We start from the raw sequence: 22,069 nt of genomic DNA on the forward strand, positions 1-22,069 counted from the left end.
TGACCCAGCTGTTAAGTTTTGGCTGGAGAGTGACAGGTGAACTCCATTCACTATAAGCCCTCTTAATAAGTCCATGCTCCAGTATGAAGTCTAATTTCTCTCCCAGTAACTGCTGCTTGTGGAGATTTACATGGTAGGGTGGTAGTTCCACGGGAACAGCATCCCCACATCAGTATCGTGCTCTACAAGAGCACGATACTGATGGAGTAGCGCGAAAGACCGATGGATATTTTACCAACCGATCTAACATTTCCTGTTGGCACACCCCATCCAAATGGCTCAGTTTCTCCTCTAGAAGCTGGGTACTATTCTGTTCCCAATACTCTGTAGGAAGAATTGGCTTGGGGGCAAGATTTGCAGGTTCCTCTACTTAATTTCCCATCTACAAAACTAAAAGCCACTCTTTCACGGCAGAAACTAAAGAGCCTTGCTGGCTATTCTTGTGATAATCAGACTTCAGCATATTAACATGGCAAAGCTGAGCCCGCTTTCTCCGGTCGGGAGCGGCAAACAGATAATAAAACTCACCTACACGCCTCTTTGCTGCATATGGACCACTGTAGCCAGTGGGTGTCCCTGAATCGGGAGTAACACCAGCACCTCATTCCTAGGAGTAAAACATCGGTACTTGGCCTTCCGGTCATTAGTAAACTTTCATATGCTTCTAAGTATGGCCCAGGTGCAACCAAGCCACCTCGAGTGCTTTCAGTAACCTCTTCAGTGTGCACATTACCATTTTCAACAAAGATTCCGGATGACCAGACCGGGGGCAGTACCAGGCGTCTCGAACCATATCCAGCGGGCTGCGCACACGGTGCCCGAATACCAGCTGGTTCAGCGAGAATCCCAACGACTCAGTGGGCGCTTCTCGCACAGCAAACATTACATAAGGGACTGCCTCATTCCAATCCTTGTCATGGTTCAGACAAAAAGTTCTCAACATGGTTTGCAAGGTTTCATGGCGCAGTTCCAAGGCTCAATTTGACTGAGGGTGGTACGGAATGGAGAAGATGTGCCTAATCCACCAATCAGTCATGGTTTGAGCAATCAATTTTGAAGTAAAATTGGCCCCCTGGTCTGACTGGACCTCGGAAGGCAGTCCAAAATTAATAAAAAAATGGAGTATAGCCTTGACCACTACCTTGAAATGGATGCTTCTGATAGGCATGGCTTCTGGGTACCTCGTGGTGGCATCTATTATAACCAGCACGTACTTATAGTCTGCTCGAGAAGGAGGAAGAAGACCCACAATATCATTAAGTACTTGAGTGATGGGAGGATCAACAGCGAGGATAGGATGAAGAGGTGCTAATGGTGGCACTTGGTTAGGCTTACCCACCATCTGACATGTATGGTAGCACTTATGAATGGTAGCAACATTACCCTTCATACTGGGCCACCAAAAATTCCTCTGTAGCCTCGCCACGGTTTTCCTAATTTCGAGATGACCGGCCATTGGCCATCGGGTGCTTCTCTGAACTTAGACGACTCTACCACTTGGAGTAGTTCACCTTCGTCAACTTCTCTCCACTGACGATACAAAATTTTCTTCCATAGCACAAATTCCTCCCTACCCTCCACTTCTTCACCACCTTCACCCAACTTTTGCAAAGCATGGGGCAAACTCTTCATCTCCTTGTTGCTCATAAATAAGCTCATCAGGCTCAACCTCATTAAGATTCTTCATGGCTACAGGATCAGGCGACAAAGGCAATGCCAACACCCTAGCCCCTTTCCGGCGTCTGCACGGTCTGAGCCGGAGGAATCCTTATCCTTTCCAGACATCTGACTGGCCGTCAGCTCAGCGGCTAGCATGGGTATCACTCGTCGAGTTTACAACCAAATAGACTCTCCAAACTCAACACTTCGCCCTCACACGCAACAACATACCCACCTGAGTCAGGTGCGTCCATTGGCGGCTCTGCTTTGTTGTAGTCAGCCCCGGCATCTTCATTGAAGGACGAGTCCGACTCTGAATCGTCCACGCCTTCGCCAGCAGTGGGACAGACCTCTAGGCACTCTGCTCCCACTGTGGCACTTACAACACACCTGCACTCCTCTCTCGATGGCCCTGCCTCATTGCAATCGATCCCGGGAGCTGCAGAGGAACTCACCATGCTTTCCATGGAGCGGTTGATAACATTATCAGAGTCGCGTACCTCAGCAGCCTCCACATCTGAGACATGACCCGCGAATGGGGGCTGTACCCAGACTATCCCTCCTGCCAGATCATTTCCCAAAAGGAAATCAAACCCGGACACTGGCAGGTCCTCCGCCACAGCCACCTGCGCCTCTTTGGTCACCAGCGGACACGTCAGCCTCACGTTAGTGGAGGCAAACCTCTCGTCAGAATACCTCCCTCCCGGAGGTTACCTTCCTCCCTGTAATATTCTGGCACAAAGATTGCTGGACTGCCGTTTCAAGCAACAGGATACACCACACTCACAATCTCGACAGTCCCCTGGCACAAGAAAGGGCGGCACCAATCCAACCCCGACTGCGCTCTCTCATGCAGAGTACTAACTGCTGACACGAGAGCAGCACGCCCTGTCTTCTCTCCAGCTGGATTGTACAGGGGAGTCAAAAGCTTCTTCCTTACCCTGGTCTGACCAGACCAGCAAAGCTACTGGCTTTTGAGGAGGCTTCGGGACGGAAGGCGAGATTAACTTTCGGCAATTAGACCGGAAGTGCCCCACAGCTGTGCAGTGGTAACAGGTAGGCTGGTTATTAAATTTAAGAGTGTTATGCATCATACTCCCTGTTGCTCTCCTCTTTGGGTCAAAAGGAGGCCTGGTGTTATATGAATCACCGGGCACAGACTTATTTCCTAACCCACCACTGTGGCGAAGATTTCCTGTGGGGCTAACACTCCCACCCCCACTACCTCCTGACCATTTCTCCCCAGCCAGTTTAACACTCCTACCTCCATGGTGGGATGCATGGCGATGGGGCAACACATGATCATCTGCCCATGTAGCTGCCTTCTTAAGACTTTTGAACCTTTTCTCACGGAGCAGCGATACTAATTCCTTCTCAGCCACATTAATAGACTGCTCCATAAGCCATGAGTTGTTTAAACTCACGGTAAGAAGTGGCTTACTCGCTACCAATCCACTTTTCAAATTTCTCCTCCAGATAGCAGGCACATTTTAAATTGGAGTCATTAGATCACTGCAGCGTATACGCCTCCGGTCGCAGCTCATATGCTCTCGGGATGTCAGCCTTAAACTCCTCATATTTTTTTTTTTTTCAAATACTAAACTGACATTCTATCATACACTTCCAAGGCCTTACCCTTCAAGGTATTAGTAACAAGGTCAACCTATATTTCCTGAGGCCAATCAAATTCTGAAGCTTTCTTCTCAAATCTCCTACACCACTCCGTCAACTTCTTTTCATTGAACACAGGAATCAGCTTCAAGCTCCTCACCATCTGGCTTCCTATTGTATCCTCCTTAACTTTTTTTTTCTCTCTCCTCAAGCCATGAGGTGAATTGACTTTTATCCTAGTCTTCTCCAACTCAAACATCCTATTCTCGGCCTCCTTCCTCTCATACATCTTCACCTCCTTCTCTGCCTCAAGTAATCTCATTTCCTTCTCCTTCTCGGTCTCAAGCATTCTAATTTCCTTCTTCTTTTCGGCGCCATGCAATTTCATTTCTTTCTCCTTCTCGGCCTCAAACCTCTTAGCTTCCCTCTCGACTTCAAGCCTCCTGGGTTTTCTAGCCTCCTCATTCTTCAGTCTCCTTTCCTCAGCTTCCAATTCAAGCCTTCTTAATTCTCTCTCCTTCTTGGCCTCAAGCTCCATCCTCCTCATCCAACGCTGCGGGTAGGGCTAACACGTGCGTGGACGCTATGTGTGTGACTAGATTTCCTCACACCGAACTAGGCCAAATCTACACTGCCGCTCTCAGCAGAGGCATGGGATTCAGGTCGCAGTCACCCTTCCTTTAGTCTTAGTTTCTATGGTTTACTTGCCTTCAACTTTTCTATCCTCTAAGACCTATAGCAACTGGTGCAACACCCTACTCGTATTCCTGACTGTCTTGGAGATACGCCAAACATTCGTGATCTTTTCCTGACCTGTAATTCTTCTCCTTATGCTGTTACCCGATGGTCTCCTCTGATCACAACTTCATATCTGTATCTATCGTTCCATTCCCTCCACAGGATCCCCTAAGCGAAGGTGCCTCTGGCGTTTTGCCTCTGCTAGATGAGGGAACCTGACGAGGTATTTTGCTGATTTTCCTTGGAATGACTACTGCTTCCGTGTCAGAGACCCGTCTTTGTGTGCCGAGCGCATAACAAAAGTGATAGTGTCTGGCATGGAGGTGTACATTTCATTCTTTTTCTCGACCTAAACCTTCGAAACCTTGGTTTAACACAACTTGTTATCGTACTATACTTAAGCCTTCCATCACCAGAATCTCATGCACTTTGCATTTCTGCCCGGAACCATGCCAAGTCAGTTCTCAAAATCTTTCAAGATCTAACTTCCCTCTTGACCTGTGGCATCTAGCCAAAAATATATCCAGTAACTTTGCTTCTTCTTCTTTCCTTCCTTTATTTCAACCAGATGGCACCACTGCTGTCACATCTGTCTCTGAAGCTGAACTCTTCGCTCTAACTTTTGCTAAACACTCTACCTTGGACGATTCAACACTTGTTATTCCCTCTCCTCCACGCTCTGACTACTTTATGCTACCTATTGAAATTCTTCGCAATGATTTTTTAAATGCCCTCGGTGGCCTAAACCCTCGGAAAGCTTATGGACTTCCTATTTTTCTCCGAAACTGGGCCTCCGTGCTTGCACCTTGCCTAGTCAAATCCTTTCAACTCTGTCTGTCATCATCTGCCTTTCCTTCTTGCTGGAAGTTTGCCTACATTCAGTCTGTTCTTAAAAGAGGTGACCGTTCTAATCCCTCAAACTACCGTCCTATTACGTTAATTTCCTGTCTATCTAAAGCTTTTTTAATCTATACTCAACAGGAAGATTCTTAAACATCTATCACTTCATAACCTTTTATCTGATCACCAGTCAAGCCCGCTCTACTGGTGATCTGGCTTACCTTACTGAGTCTTGGTCACCCTCTTTTAGAGATTTTGGTGAAACTTATGCTGTTGCCTTGGATGCATCAAAAGCTTTTGATGGAGTCTGGCACAAAGCTTTTATTTCCAAACTACCCTCCTACGGCTTCTATCCTTCTCTCTATAACTTCATCTCAATCCTCCTTTCTGACCGTTCTATTGCTGCTGTGGTAGACGGTCACTATTCTTCTCCTAAATCCATTAGCAGTGGTGTTCCTCTTCTTATTCATCAATGACCTTCTAAACCAAACTTCTTGTCGTATCCATTCCTACGCTGATGATACCACCCTGCACTTTTTCACGTCTTTTCATAGACGTCCAACACTTCAGGAAGTGAACATTTCACGCAGGGAAGCCACAGGACGCTTTTCTTAAATTTCTGATTGGGGCAGAGGAAACTTGGTATTGTTCAATGCCTCAAAAAACTCAATTCCTCCTTCTATCAACTCGACACAACTTTCCAGACAACAATTCCCACTTCTTCAGTGACACTCAGCTCTCCCACTCTTTTACACTGAACATCCTTGGTCTGTCCTTCACTTATAATCTGAGTTGGAAACTTCTGAGACGTCTCTGCCAGCTTTCCTCAGCCCCCTAGCTGCTAACTCTGTACAAGGGCCTTATCTGTCCATGTAAGGAACATGCTTCACATGTCTGGGGTGTTCCACTCATACCGCTCTTCTAGACAGCATGAAAAGTTTTTCGTCTCATGAACTCCTCCACTCTAACTGAATGTCTTCAGCTTCTCTCTCATCGCCGCATCGTTGCATCTCTTGCTGTCTTTTACCGCTATTTTAATGCTAACTGCTCTTCTGATCTTGCTATTTACTTGCCTCCCCTTCTCCCGCGGCCTCGCTGCACAAAACTTTCTTCTTTCTCTCACCCCTATTCTGTCCACCTCTCTAATGCAAGAATTAACCAATATTTTCAATCATTCATCCCTTTCTCTGCTAAACAGAGAAACTCCCTGCCAGCTTCTGTATCTCCACCTTACTATGACTTGAATTCCTTCAAGAGGGAGGTTTCAAGACACTTACGCTTTAATTTTTTACTACCAATTTGGACCCTCATATGGGATTGGCATCTCAGTGGGCTTTTTTTTTATTTTATTGGATTTTTGTTGTCCTTGGCCAGTGTTACTCCTACATTTAAAAAAAAATAAATAAATAAAAATATAAATCTATCTTCCTCACGTGGCGACAAACTTCCAGTAATCCTAGCCAAGTCGCCACAATTCCTAACCCCTTCACAAAGCTGTCGCACCTGGAGTAGCTTCCCTGAACAACCTCACGCGTGGACTCAGTACAGGACTCAGGTACGGGTGTGCAGGGTCCCTTGTGACGACTCCTGCACCCTTTTTCACAATGATCGTAACCCCAGATCATACTAACTGAGGTCGTCAGTCAGTTTAACCGATGCACAAACAAGGGAAATACACAAACCACACTTAACACCCACTGCTGCGAAAAAATCAACAATCACTTCTAGGAAAAACATGCAATAACACAAATAAGGTCGAGATATAACACCTCGCTGGACGTCCGCCCTCCGTAACGAATCCACCCACTATCCAATGGCGTGTTATATCCTCAAGCCAAGTATTGTCGTTTACTGCCCCCTCTTTGGCAGGGAGTAAAGTTCACTACATTGCTAATTGTTCAAGTTCTCTGCAACTGAACTGCATCAGCCCGCAGCAGTATTCAAGACAAAACAATGTCACTAAAAAAAGACACAAGAAGGTATTACAAAAGAATGCCCACGAACCCACGGAAGGGTCATTCACCTCTCCCTCTCAACAAAATTCGGTCCATGCACACACGCCGCCGAGGAATCACATCCATGGGTATAGTGCATGGTATACACAACTCTTCTTACTAGCAGACTACTATGGAGACTCCTAGACTACGTAAGTAGGCCGGGGCGTACGGCCGGTAATGACTTACTCATCCTCTTAAGGCAACTGACCTGTCTAACTCTTATCCCTCCCTATTCTCCGTCAAATATTAGAACACGTCTCATTACGTGTGCTTGGTCCAAGTCCTGGGTAGTGACTGACTGTGAAAAAGTGCGCCAAACACCCTCCCGCTCTGCTGCTAAGGAGAGGGGGTAAAAGAAAGGGTGGGGGCGACACACATACAATACGCACACCCGCCTACATACTGCTCCCCGCGCGGTCTTTACTTGAATAAAACATTTTGTTTCTTAAAATTCTACTGATTAAGCTAAGGGTGGGAGCCAGATGAATACTGATTACTTCATTGTCAGGTTCAAGTAAATACTGAATGAGATTAAAATTCAATGGAAAAAGAGAAGTAAGGAAGTTTACGTGGGGAACATGAGTGCTTGAATAAATATCATCAAGCGTCAGGCTTGGTAGCTCCGTGTCAGGGACACGTTCAAGTCTCGCTACCAACCTGGCTCTCTTCTCATCTTTCGCTCTCCTCATTTCATTATTCTTTTTTCATTCAGTTCTTACTACATTCTCAATTTTATATCATGCTATTTCGCTGCACACAACACTATTGAATGAAGGAGTTTTTGGCTAGTTGGAGAACAAACTTGGCATGGTTCCGAACAGAAATATAAAGTGCATGAGATTCTGGTGAAGTAAGGCTCAATTACTTCTCAAGCCACCTCTCTATCATGTCTAGCACGAGAAGAGGCTATGTTACACCAAGATTTGGAAGGTTTAGGTCGAGAAAAAGAGCAAGGAATGTACGCCTCCATTCCAGACATTATCACTTCTGTTATGCGCTCGGCACACAGAGACGGATCTCTGACACGGAAGTAGCAGTCATTTCAAGGAAAATCAGCAAAATACCTCCTCAGGTTCCCCCAACTAGTAGAGGCAAAACGCCAGAGGCACCTTCGCTTATGGGATCCTGAGGTGGGATTGGAGCGATAGGACAAGATACATATATGAGATTGTGATCGGAGGAGCCCAACGGAGAATAGAGGGTAGCAGCATGAGAAAAAGGATTAGAGGTTAGGAAAATGTCAAAAAGTTTGGGCGTATCTCCAAGACGATCAGGAATACGAATAGGGTGTTGCACCAATTGCTAAAGATAATGGAGGATAACAAAGTTGAAGGCTAGTTCACCAGAATAGTCAGTGAAGGGAGAGGAAAGTCAAAGCTGGTGGTGAACATTGAAGTTTTCAAAAATGAAGATCTCCTCAAAAGGGAAGAGTCAGAATGTGCTCCACTTTGAAAGATGAGTAGTCAAATAATTTCTTATAGTCAGAGGAGTTAGGTGAGAGATATACAGCACAGCTAAATTTAGTTTCAGAGTGATTCTGTAGTTGAAACCAGATCTTGGAAAACTAGAAAGATTCAAGAGCGTGGGAACGAGAGCAAGTTAAGTCGTTGCGCACATAAATTCAACATCCACGTTTGGATTGTAAATGAGGATAGAGAAAGTAGGAGGGAACAGTTGCCTCAGACACCTGTGTTTTAGTGAGGAAAAGAAGATGAAATTTAGTAAAGGAGAGGTGTTCTACAAATTGAAAATTAGATCTAAGACCACCAATGTTGCAGACGTTAATGAAAAAAAAAGTTAAGAGGGGGTATCAAGACACTTAGGGTCGATACCAGAAGAGCAGTCCGACTGGGAACATTTGTTGCCCCTTCCCCATATGGGGACTCCGAGGTTGCTGTGGGAGTCGCCATGATAATTTTAGATTTTGAGTGAAGGGTGTGTGTGTAATTAGATGCTTGTAGTGTGAAGGAAAATAATTGTCTTTAGAGGGCAGGTTGTGACTGCCTCCTTGTGTTGTGAAACAAAGGGAAACATTCAGTGAGGTCACAGCTGGATTTAATGATAAGTTCACAACACCCCCTGACCCAATGCTTTAGACCTCACTGGAAGCAACTATCGTTTCGGCAGGTGCCTAGAGCCTCCTCCTGATATATATCAGGAAGTGTTGCCCTACAGAGGAGCTGGAAGCCACGGCAGGAACGAGATTGCCTCGCCGGTGTATTGTCTTTTATGAAACCCCGTTTGATGAATGCCTTAACCTCCTCCCAACCTTATATCACCTCTCCGTCTCTCGGCCTCTCGTGATCTCTTCCTTCTAATAACCTTTCCCCTTCAGTAGAATTTGGTGTTAAGAGGCAAAGGCTAAAATAGAAAGGAAGTGCCGCCTACGCATGATTAAAGGTAAGCATCCTGTGTTCTTAACTGTGCCTGACTGGGATACAGTTTTCTGTTCAGGTGAGGAAGAGAGAGGCAGATCAAGATCAGGTTTGCTTTGGATGTTTATGAATAGGGGCAGGCAGGAGGAATGATGCGTTGTGGTCGTGGTTTGTTATAAGTAGTTGTTGTCCTTCTGGTGGTAAGGATGAGTGTTGTGTACCTGTTCATTAGAATGGTGCAGGTGGTGGTGGTGGTGTTTCTTGTTTTGGTTTTGTGTTGTTGTTGCTGTTGTTGTTGTTGTTGTTGTTGTTGTTGTTGTGGTTGTTGTTGTTGTTGTTGTTGTTGTTGTTGTTGTTGTTGTTGTTGTTGTTGTTGTTGTTGTTGTTGTTGTTTTACTACTACTACTACTACTACTACTACTACTACTACTACTACTACTACTACTACTACTACTACTACTACTTCTACTACTACTACTACTTTGGCCAAGGGCAACAAAAATCAAATAAAAAAAAATGCCCACTGAAATGACAGTCCAATAACAGGGTCCAAAGCGGCAGTCAAAAATTGAAGGATAAGTGTCTTGAAACCTGCCTCTTGAAGGAATTCAAGTCATAGGAAGGTGGAAATACAGAAGCAGGCAGGGAGTTCCAGAGTTTACCAGAGAAAGGGATGAATGATTGAGAATACTGGTTAACTCTTGCATTAGAGAGTTGGACAGAATAGGGGTGAGAGAAAGAAGAAAGTCTTGTGCAGCGAGACCGCGGGAGTAGGGGAGGCATGCAGTTAGCAAGATCAGAAGAGCAGTTAGCATGAAAATAGCGGTAGAAGACAGCTAGAGATGCAACATTGCGACGATGAGAGAAAGGCTGAAGACAGTCAGTTAGAGGAGAGGAGTTGATGAGACGAAAAGCTTTTGATTCCATCCTGTCTAGAAGAGCAGTATGAGAGGAACCCACCCAGACATGTGAAGCATACTCCATACATGGACAGATAAAGCCCTTGTACAGAGTTAGCAGCTGGGGGAGTGAGAAAACTGGCGGAGACGTCTCAGAACACCTAACTTCATAGAAGCTGTTTTAGCTAGAGATGAGAAGTGAAGTTTCCAGCTCAGATTATAAGCAAAGAACAGACCGAGGATGTTCAGTGTAGAAGAGGGGGACAGCTGAGTGTCATGGAAGAAGAGGGGATAGTTGTCTGGAAGGTTGTGTTGAGTTGATGGATGGAGGAATTGAGTTTTTGAGGCATTGAACAATACCAAGTTTGCTCTGCCCCAATCAGAAATGTTAGAAAGATCAGAAGTCAAGCGTTCTGTGGCTTTCCTGCGTGAAATTTTTCTTTTTTCCTGAAGGGTTGGACGTCTATGAAAAGACGTGGAAAAGTGCAGGGTGGTATCATCAGCGTAGGAGTGGATAGGACAAGAAGTTTGGTTTAGAAGATCATTAATGAATAATAAGAAGAGAGTGGGTGACAGGACAGAACCCTGAGGAACACTACTCTTAATAGATTTAGGAGAAGAACAGTGGCCGTCTACCACAGCAGCAATAGAACGGTCAGAAAGGAAACTTGAAATAAGGTTACAGAGAGAAGGATAGAAGCCGTAGGAGGGTAGTTTGGAAATCAAAGCTTTGTGCCAGACTCTATCAAAAGCTTTTGATATGTCCAAGGCAACAGCAAAAGTTTCACCAAAATCTCTAAAAGAGGATGACCAAGACTCAGTAAGGAAAGCCAGAAGATCACCAGTAGAGCGGCCTTGACGGTGCCCATACTGGCGATCAGATAGAAGGTTGTGAAATGGTAGATGTTAAAGAATCTTCCTGTTGAGAAGAGATTCAAAACCTTTAGATAGGCAGAAAATTAAAGCAATAGGACGGTAGTTTGAGGGATTAGAACGGTCACTGGCAAGCCTTCCAGAAGAGCAGTGAACCAATAACCCAAGAGTAAAATATATTGCACAGATGGCATTATTTTTACGTATAGGTCATTTATTAAGTATGCAGTTTGATGATAAAGACATAAGAGTAAGGTAAGGTTGATTGAGTTAGGTGATGCAGACTTAGAGTTGAGGTAAGGTAAGGTAAATTAGGGTAAGAAAATAATAACAGGTGAAGTGTACTCGTATAAATGAAGTAAGGCTTCCTAAGGTAATATGAGCTTGTAGAATGGTTTGGTTAATGGCAGGTTACCTATCTTAGGTGAGTTGTTGATAAATTTAGATAGATAAAGTTAGGCAATGAATAAAGTAAGAGTAGAGTTGTGTTAGGGAGAACAATTTGTTGGAGTTAGTAAGAAAGGATAGCTTAAACTAAGGTTAGGTAAGGGAAGGTTAGGTTAGGTAAATTATTAGATAGATTAAGAGAGAAAAGGTTTGGTTGTGAAATAAAGTAAAGGTAGTATAACATTAGAAAGAGCAGTAGGTTGAAGCATAGCATTATTGGTTCAGATAAATGAGTAGATTTTAAAGTGTGGAAAATTAACGTGGTGAAAAAGTAATAAAAAGGAAACGGAAGATAAGAAGAGGTGTGGAATGTTTATTAAAGATAATTCATGTAGGCAAGTGTAAAATTAGAAAGGTAGGTAACTGCTGTTAGCTAGGAAATATAATCTAGAGGTACATGTAAGGATAAACATAAAGAATAAACATAAAAAAATAAAGGTAGTCATCATAGGTCAACAGCTAGTTATTGTTTCCCAAGGCAGGGGACATGTGTAGAAAACTGTTTAAGGTTTGTTCATTAGTCACTATACATTTTTTTTATTTGAGCATTTTAGCTTGATATATATCTTCCCATCTTTTGTGTAGCATTGTTGAAAGAGTTGTCTGTTTACCTTTCGAATGTTCCATATGGTTTTGAATAGGGCAAGTCTTTTTGGGGTGAGGCTTTCATTAACATACATATTTGGTTTTAAGGCAATACAGCCACTTATTATGTCATCTTTTTTTTTTTTTTTGTCTACTGTGCAGTTTTACTATCATTGGATTTTTGAGTTTTGCTTTGACTTATTTCCTATTCTATGGGCAACATTAATATCAGCAGGTTGTATGTTTTATCTTTAGATTGTCTTTGATGGCATTTACAATAACCTCAGTAGAGTTTTCATTATGAATTTCCCTTGGCAAAGATGGTCCACTAACTATAATGGTGTCTCTGCGCTCATATTGATTCACATCATCAATTTGGTCTTCTAGTTGAATGACTTTGTCTTCTTTTGTCATTAAGTTTCTTGTCTTTTGTCATTAAGTTTCCTCTGTAATGTATCTATCTTCTGATCTTTGTCTTCCAGTAGGGCCTGAAGGGCCTTCACAATAGTGTTCACAATCATCTTACCTTCTTCAGACAGTGTGGTGATATCAGCTTGTATTGAACTGAGAATACTTGGGTATGATGGTGGATTTGATAATCCTGTGTGCTGGGCTGATGTGGCCACCTGGGCAGTTCTACTTGAGCTGGGTGCAGGTGAGTGTGGTGGTCCTGTATGTTGGATTGACGTCTCTCCCTGTGTTGTTTGGGCAGTTGTCCCTCTGGCATAGGTCCGTTCAACGTTGTTTCTTGTTACGACCATGTTGTTTCTGAGAAAAAAAAAAATCCACACGCAGAAATATTATTGTGTAGAGGCTGTAACAATTTGATTTAGCGCGGAAGAAGGTTTGTTTTGATCGCGGCAGTGGTCTGGCGTTGCTGGAACGTCCGAGTTTTGGTGGGAGTTTTGAATTCAATAATATGTTACTTTTTCAGCCATATAAGATGGTTTCTTGGTACAAAAGCACTTTTAGATGTAAGTAATCATACCTGCGGAGCCAGATATAATGCTGGCTGCTGAGGGTGAAAAGCGCACTGGGTGTATTGGAGAAAAATATGGGAGCTCGTGGGACACGTCTTCCTCCTGCCACAGGCCGAGAGAGAGCAAGAGAGAGAGAGAGAGAGAGAGAGAGAGAGAGAGAGAGAGAGAGAGAGAGAGAGAGAGAGAGAGAGAGAGAGAGAGAGCAGTGTTTATGTGCCGTCACTCTGATAAAACCCAATATATATACAATTGATGAGATCCACCCCCCTTTCGCTGCAGGATTTTAAAAAGCCACAATAATTATTTAATCAAATGACAGGCTTTGAATTCAGTATTAATTACTTCACATTTTATATTCAACAAAGTGTTCCTTCTCCCTCTCTCAAGAATTTCTATGCATTATGTATTTTGTTTTATTGTCCTGTGCTAGTGTTTTACAGTGTTGCTGCCGATGTCACTAATGGAATATGTGTTGACCTCACGTGCAAACACACACACACACACACACACACACCACACACACACACACACACACACACACACACACACAAACACACACACACAGTAATTTCATGAAGTAGGACATTAATATTCTTCAGTAGCTTTTTGTTATGAACCTTAAATCGGTGTGAGAGAGAGAGAGAGAGAGAGAGAGAGAGAGAGAGAGAGAGAGAGAGAGAGAGAGAGAGAGAGTGTGTGTGTATGTAGTGAAATCCTCATTGATATAGAAGGTGAGTTAGTTTCGGGTCGTGTTTCCAAGTTTCGAATCTATGCAGCGTAAGAGGTCCGCCAGACAGGAGCGGGGTGTGAGGAGAAATCACTATGACCGGCGCTCTCTCTTTAATTGTCAAAATTGTATGGCGGTGTAGAGAGAGAGAGAGAGAGAGAGCGCCCAGGTGGTTTAAGGGAGTGAGAGCCGTAGTCGGTGTCACGTGCGGGCTTCATTTTGCGTTAAGGTTTAGAGGGGTTGATGTGGCGTCCTCCTCCTCTTCCTCTTTCTCGTGCCCGTTCGCTGGAACTTGGCGGCCAAAATTCAGTGCGTCCTCCCTCGCCCTCCCTCTAGTGTTTAGAAAGTACGCCTGCTCATTGGTGATGTTTCCATAGGCGTGGAGGTGTACAGTGCCTTGCGTCCATACATCCTGTGGAACTATTTCGTGTGTGGTGAGTGCTTTCAGTGACGTGTGAAAGTGGCTATACGAATTGTGCTCGTGTTGGTTCCGCTGCCACCACCAGTGCACTGACACCAGCACCAGTGTCAGAGGTGACCCAGGTGTGAGGAGCGGAGTGTGAAGAATCCCGCTTAGTCCCGCTTAGCGCATTCACGGAAAAGGAAACTTATTAAATCTGCATTTTGTTTATGTCACTCACGTCTGATTTCTTTTACCTTTACTCCTTTGAATCTTTTGACCGACAGGCAGATAATCAATAGAACATAAATTTTCCACATCATGTAGGCGATTAGAAGTTTCGAAGCATCAACATTCCTCCACTGTTTCTTATTTATTATCAAAGAGATTTAATGGGGAGCTCTGGATGCTCAGTCATCAGATGGCCTCGTTACGTAATGCAATCTGTGAATATCGAATTAGCAGACATACTGATGCTTATTATTCCTTCCCTTTGTCCAGCTGTGGCACGTTAAGTGGATGCGTTCTCTCCCTGATCGCTGTATTTCTTCTGCTTCTTCTAGAGGTGTATTCGTTTAAGTCACACTCCTTTCTTTTCCTTTTCATTCGCCTTTCATCCATAATCGTATGTCGCCTTTGGTCTTGTTTGCTTTATGTTCCTTTCTCTGCTTCCGTAATCTTTCCTTGGAAAATCACACATACACACACACACACACACACACACACACACACACACACACACACACACACACACACACACACACACACACACACACACACACACACACCGTGTTATAAATCAGATGTTTGATTATAAGATTCTAGTTAAGTCTTGTCTTGAGAGAGAGAGAGAGAGAGAGAGAGAGAGAGAGAGAGAGAGAGAGAGAGAGAGAGAGAGAGAGAGAGAGAGAGAGAGAGAGATTCCTATTTAATTAAGCTTTCATTACGTATCGCGTATTCGTTTTTCCTTCACCACTGAGTGTTATGTACCTACCGCTCGCGTCTGAATGTTGAGGTTTTAACTTAATTTTTCTCTTTGAAAACAAAAATAGCACTCGTATACTACGCCATTGCTGTCACTCACAATCTCTCTCTCTCTCTCTCTCTCTCTCTCTCTCTCTCTCTCTCTCTCTCTCTCTCTCTCTCTCTCTCTCTGTCCTTGCCTAAAATTTTCACATGAGGATGGTAAGGTTAAATAATACAGTGGGTAAGTTCATTCTATTGTTAATCTAGTGAGTTAAAAAAATTAGTTCGTATTGCCTGGGGGGCAGCCTCAGAGCTTACCTAGCGGTGACGGACTGTGTGGGGCAGGTGTTTTATTTGTTCGGTATTTTAAGAATGCTTTATAGAGAAAAAAAAAAAAGAATACATTCTATAGGAGATGTTTCAGTATCGTTTAAAGCAGGATTAGCTCACTAAAAACTAAATAAATTGATAATTTCTGCTCATATTTTAGGCAGTTTTCCAGGCAACGTTTGTAGCGAGTGAATAATTGCTTTCTCAGAGAAATTTAATATTTCAGGCCCGAAAAGCCAGTCATTTCATGGTAATTAAAGTTTGGATCGAATGGCGAACAGATTCATCGTGGAAAAAAAAAATAAGATTAACACCGACATGGACACCCAATAAAAGTAATTATTAAAAGTAAAAGTAATCGACATAACAAAGCGTCTTAGAGATGCAAATGAAGCGATTGTATATAAATAATAAAGAAAATAACTGACACTGGCATTGGTGAAAAACAAACAGTAATGATTAACATAAGAAAGGAAAATATAGTTTTGTGCAGACAAATCAGAGAGAACAACAGTTGTACTCAGAATCGTTGTTATTTTTAGTGTAATAAAGCGGATTAAAGTCGCGCACAAAAGTAGTGACTAATAATTATCACTTCTCTTCAGTAAGGCTAGAGGCGCACAGTCTACAGGAAAACATAGGCCGCATGCATATACAGATTACAGGCACACTCAGGCTACAGGCGCGCACAGACTACAGGCATACACAGGCTACAGGAACACAAAGACTACAGGTACACACAGGCTACAGAAAACGGGCACGCACAGGCCACAGGCTATACCCACACACAGGCAATAGGAACACATAGGATACAGGCTACAGGCACACACAGGCTACAGGGATACACAGGCTGCAGGCACACACAAGCTACAGACGTGCTAAGCCTACAGGAGCACACAGGCAACAGGGATACACAGGCTACAGGCGCTCACAAGTTACATACACACATAGGTTACAGGCACACACAGGCTACAAACACACACAGGCTACAGGCATACACAGGCTACAGACGCGCACAGTCTATAGGCACACACAGGCTACAGGCTACATGCAGACATAGGCTACAGGTTCACCCAAGCTACATACACACACAGGCTACAGACACGCACAGGCTACAAGCACACACATGCTACAGGCACACACAGGCTACAAGCTTCATGCAGACACAGGCTACAGGCGCATACAGACTACAGGCGCACACAGGCTACAGGCACACACATGCTACAGGCACACACAGTTTACAGACACGCACAGGCTACACGCTACAGGCACACACAGACTATAGCCATACACAGGCTAGATAGATAGATAGATTTTATTGACCACAAACATTACTAACATTATATGGTATAAACGTTCACTATGGTCGAGAATGAAACTGTATGAAAATTAATAGTGTGTAGCGCAAAATCTCGGTTGACAATTAAAGGACAAAAACAATATCCAACATTAAATATCTAAATAAACAGATAAAAACATAAGGAACACAAACACACAAATAAAAACACGTTAAAAGCACAAAACACTAAGACACACACATTGTATAAAATATGTGCTTCCAAAACAAGGACTCTAAACAAAAAGTAAACAGAAATTTTATTAATACTAAAAAAATTTCAAGTGTGGAAACATAAAAAAAGAAAAAAATGAAGTGAAAAACAAGAAAAATCAAACAAAATAAAAACCTAAAAACATAATAACTAAACTAATTAGAATAGTTACATAAGTAAAGCCTCAAGAAGAGAAACAAGATACGAAAAGAAAACTTTTATTATTTATTTTTTTTAAATAATCTATTACAAAAACATGACAAAAAAAAATATAATATATAAGAGGTCCCTCCTCCGAAACTCTTCTTCTCCGAAACTGCACCTCCCTGCTTTGACCTTGCCTAGTCATATTCTTTCAACTCTGTCTGTCAACATCTACCATTCCATCTTGCTGGAAGCTTGCCTACATTCAGCCTGTTCCTAAAAAGGGTGACCGTTTTAATCCTTCAAACTACTGTCCTATTGCTTTAATTTCCTGCCTATCTAAAGTTTTGAATCTATCCTCAACACGAAGATTCTTAAGTGTCTATCACTTCAGACCCTCCTATCTGATTGTCAGTATAGGTTCCGGCAAGGGCGCTCTACTGGTGATCTTCTGGATTTCCTTAACGGAGTCTTGGTCATCCTCTTGCAGAGATTTTGGTGAAATTTTTGCTCTTGCCTCAGACATATCAAAATCTTTTGATAGAGTCTGGCACAAAGGTTTGATTTCCAAACTACCCTCCTACGGCTTCTGTCCTTCTTTCTGTAACTTCATCTCAAGTTTCCTTTCTGGCTATACTATTGCTGCTGTGGTAGACAGTCACTGTTCTTCTCCTAAATCCTCAGGGTTCCGTCATGTCACCAACCCTCTTCCTATTATTCATCAATGATCTTTTAGACCAAACTTCTTGTCTTACCCATTCGTACGCTGATGATACCACTCTGGAGTTTCCCACGTCTTTTCATAGACGTCCAACCTTTCAGGAAGTCAACAGGTCACGCAAGGAAGCCACAGATCGCCTGACATCTGATCTCTCTAAAATTTCTGATTAAGGTAGGCCTCAAAAACTCAATTCCTCCATCTATCAACTCGACACAACCTTCAAGACAACTATCCCCTCTTCTTCAGTGACACTCAGCTGTCCCTCTCTTCTATACTGAACATCCTCGGTCTGTCCTTTACTTATAATCTGAACTGGAAACTTCACATCTCATTTCTAGCTAAAACAGCTTCTATGAAGTTAGGTGTTCTGAGACGTCTCTGCCTGTTTTTCTCACCCCCCAAGCTGCTAACTCTGTACAAGGGCCTTATCCGTCCATGTATGGAGTGTGCTTCACATGTCTGGGGGAGGGGTTCCACTCATACTGCTCTTCTAGACATTGTGGAATCAAAAGCTTTTCGTCTCACCAACTCCTCTCCTCTAACTGACAGTCTTTAGCCTCTCTCTCATCGCGGCAATGTTGCATCTCTAGCAGTCTTCTACCGGTATTTCTATGCTAACTACTCTTCTGATCTTGCTAACTGCATGCCTCCCCTCTTCCTGCGGCCTTGCTGCAAAAGACTTTCTTCTTTCTCTCACCCCTATTCTGTCCACCTCTCTATATTTTAGAAAGATCAGAAGTCAAGCGTTCTGTGGCTTCCCTGCGTGAATAGGACAAGAAGTTTGGTTTAGAAGATTATTAATGAATAATAAAAAGAAAGTGGGTGACAGGACAGACTCTGAGGAACACCACTGTTTATAGATTTAGGAGAACAGTGACAGTCTACCACAGCAGCAATAGAACGGTCAGAAAGGAAACTTGAAATAAAGTTACAGAGAGAAGGATAGAAGCCGTAGGAGGGTAGTTTGGAAAGCTTTTGATATGTCCAAAGCAACAGCAAAAGTTTCACCAAAATCTCTAAAAGAGGATGACCAAGACTCAGTAAAGAAAGCCAGAAGATCACCAGTAGAGCGGCCTTGACGGAATCCATACTGGCGATCAGATAGAAGGTTGTGAAGTGATAGATGTTTAAGAATCTTCCTGTTGAGGATAGATCCAAAAACTTTAGATAGGCAGGAAATTAAAACAATAGGACGGTAGTTTGAGGGATTAGAATGGTCACCCATTTTAGGAACAGGCTGAATGTAGGCAAACTTCCAGCAAGAAGGAAAGGTAGATGTTCACAGAGAGAGCTGAAAGAGTTTGACTAGGCAAGTTGCAAGCACGGAGACGCAGTTTCGGAGAACAATAGGAGGGACCCCCATCAGGTCCATAAGCCTTCCGAGGGTTTAGGCCAGCGAGGACATGGAAAACATCATTGCGAAGAATTTTAATAGATAGCATGAAGTAGTCAGAGGGTGGAGGAGAGGGAGGAACAAGCCCAGAATCGTCCAAGGTAGAGTTATTAGCAAAGGTTTGAACGAAGAGTTCAGCTTTAGAAATAGATGTGACAGCAGTGGTGCCATCTGGTTGAAATAAAGGAGGGAAAAAGAAGACTCAAAGGTATTGGAGATGTTTTTGGCTAGATGCCTGAAGTCACGGCTGGAGTTAGATTTTGAAAGTTTTTGGCACTTTCTTTTAATGAAGGAGTTTTTTGGCTAGTTGGAGAACAGATTTGGCATGGTTCCGGGCAGAAATATAAAGTGCATGAGATTCTGGTGATGGAAGGCTTAAGTACCTTTTGTGGTCCATCTCTTTATTATGTATAGCACGAGAACAAGCTGTGCTAAACCAAGGTTTGGAAGGTTTAGGTCGAGAAAAAGAGTGAGGAATGTACGCCTCCATGCCAGATATTATCACCTGTGTTATGCGCTCAGCACAAAAAGACGGGTCTCTGACATGGAAGCAGTATTCATTCCAAGGATAATCAGCAAAATACCTCCTCAGGTATCCCCAACTAGTAGAGGCAAAACACCAGAGGCACCTTTGCTTAGGGGGATCCTGAGGAGGGATTAGAGCGGTAGGACAAGATACAGATATGAGATTGTGATTGGAGGAGCCCAATGGAGAAGAAAGGGTGACAGCATATACAAAAGGATTAGAGGTCAGGAAAAGGTCAAGAATGTTGGGCGTATCTCCAAGACGGTCAGAAAAACGAGTAGTGTGTTGAACCAATTGCTCTAGGTCGTGGAGGATAGCAAAGTTGAAGGCTAGTTCACCAGGATGGTCAGTGAAGGGAGAGGAAAGCCAAAGCTGGTGGTGAACATTGAAGTGTCCAAGAATGGAGATCTCTGCAAAAGAGAAGAGGATCAAAATGTGCTCCACTTTGGAAGTTAAGTAGTCAAAGAATTTCTTATAGTCAGAGGAGTTAGATGAGAGATATATACAGCACAGATAAATTTAGTTTGAGAGTAACTCTGTAGTCGTAGCCATATGGTGGAAAACTTGGAAGATTCAAGAGCGTGGGCACGAGAGCAGATTAAGTCATTGCGCACATAAACGCTACATCCAGCTTTGGATCGAAAATAAGGATAGAGAAAGTAGGAGGGAACAGAAAAGGGGCTATTGTCAGTTGCCTCAGACACCTGACTTTCAGTGAGGAAAAGATGAGGTTTAGAAGAGGAGAGGTGGTGTTCTACAGATTGAAAATTAGATCTTAGACCGCGAATGTTGCAAAAGTTAATGAAGAAAAAGTTGAGGGGTGTCAAGGCACTTAAGGTCGTCGACAGAAAGGCAATCCGACCTGGGGACATTTATGGTCCCCTCCCCAGATGGGGACTCCGAGGCTGGTGCAGGAGTCGCCATGGTAATTTTAAAATTTTTGAGTGAAGGGTGTGTGTGTTATTAGGTGCTTGTAGTTTTTATGTGGAGGAAGAGAGTGGTCTTTAGAGGGCAGGCTGTGACTGCCCCCTTGTGTTGTGAGACACAAAGAGAAACGTTCAGTGAGGTCACAGCTGGGTTTAATGATAAGTTCACAGCACCCCCTGAACAGTGCTTTAGACCTCACTAGGAGGAATTATCGTTTCGGCAGGTGTCTACTGCCTTCTCCATATGGAGTTTGCTTCACATGTCTGAAGGGCTCCACTCATACCACTCTTTTAGAAAGGGTCGAATTACATGCTTTTTATCTCATCAACTCCTCTCCTCTAACTGACTGTCTTCAACCTCTTTCCCATCGCTGCATTGTTGCATCTCTAGCTATCTTTTACCGCTATTTTGATTTTGCTAACTGTATGCGTCCCCTCCGCCCGCAGCCTCACTGCACAAAACTTTCTTCATTCTCTCACCCCTATTCTGTCCACCTCTCCAATGCAAAAGTTAACCAGTTTTCCCAATCATTCATCCCTTTCTCTGGTAAACTCTGGAACTCCCTGCCTGCTTCTGTATTTCCACCTTCCTTTGATTTGAATTCCTTCAAGAGGGAGGTTTCAAGACACTTATTCCTCAATTTTTGACTACTGCTTCGGACCCTATTCAGGAACCGGCATCTCAGTGGTCTTTTTTTTTTTTTAGATTTTTGTTGTCCTTGGCCAGTGTCCCTTCTATATTAAAAAAAAAAAAAAAAAAAACTCAACATTAAGGTGATAAGGTCAGGTACATAACGTGATGTTGGGAATCATGACTTACTTGCTTACTAGGACACACAAATATAGTGCAAAACTCGCAGACACATCAACATCATTACAGATCACTCGGGGCTCATGCGGGGCAAAGTCTTGCTGCAGTTTCAAAACACCTACTGTGTCTTAACTCACGGGACATTTTGCCAATTTATTAGTGGTAGGATTGTGCAGCACAACGTGATCCTCCTAGCTGTGATGCTCAAGCTGCAAGGTGATCCAAACTGCCAGAAGGAGCGTGAATGGATATACACGTGGGGGCATGGTCAGATGGCAACACAAAGTTTTAATGAACAAAGGAGTTTATACACAACTGACTGAATTTAAAGATACAAGTCAAGAATGTTGCACTGATATCCCCGTCTGTCCTTTACACAAGTGACTGAATTTCATGATACATGTCAAGAATCTTGCTCTGATATCCCCGTCTGTCCTTTTCGATAGGTTAGTTTACTTGAAAAGGTTATCATATATTTTGAGATTATTTAAAAACAGCATGCATTCATCTGTATATATGCCTATTAAAGCATTACAATTATCATTTGCTACCCGCACCGGCTCCACAATTC

The sequence above is a fragment of the Scylla paramamosain genome, chromosome 29 (assembly GCF_035594125.1).
Source record: "Scylla paramamosain isolate STU-SP2022 chromosome 29, ASM3559412v1, whole genome shotgun sequence".
In the NCBI taxonomy this organism is placed as follows: Eukaryota; Metazoa; Arthropoda; class Malacostraca; order Decapoda; family Portunidae; genus Scylla; species Scylla paramamosain.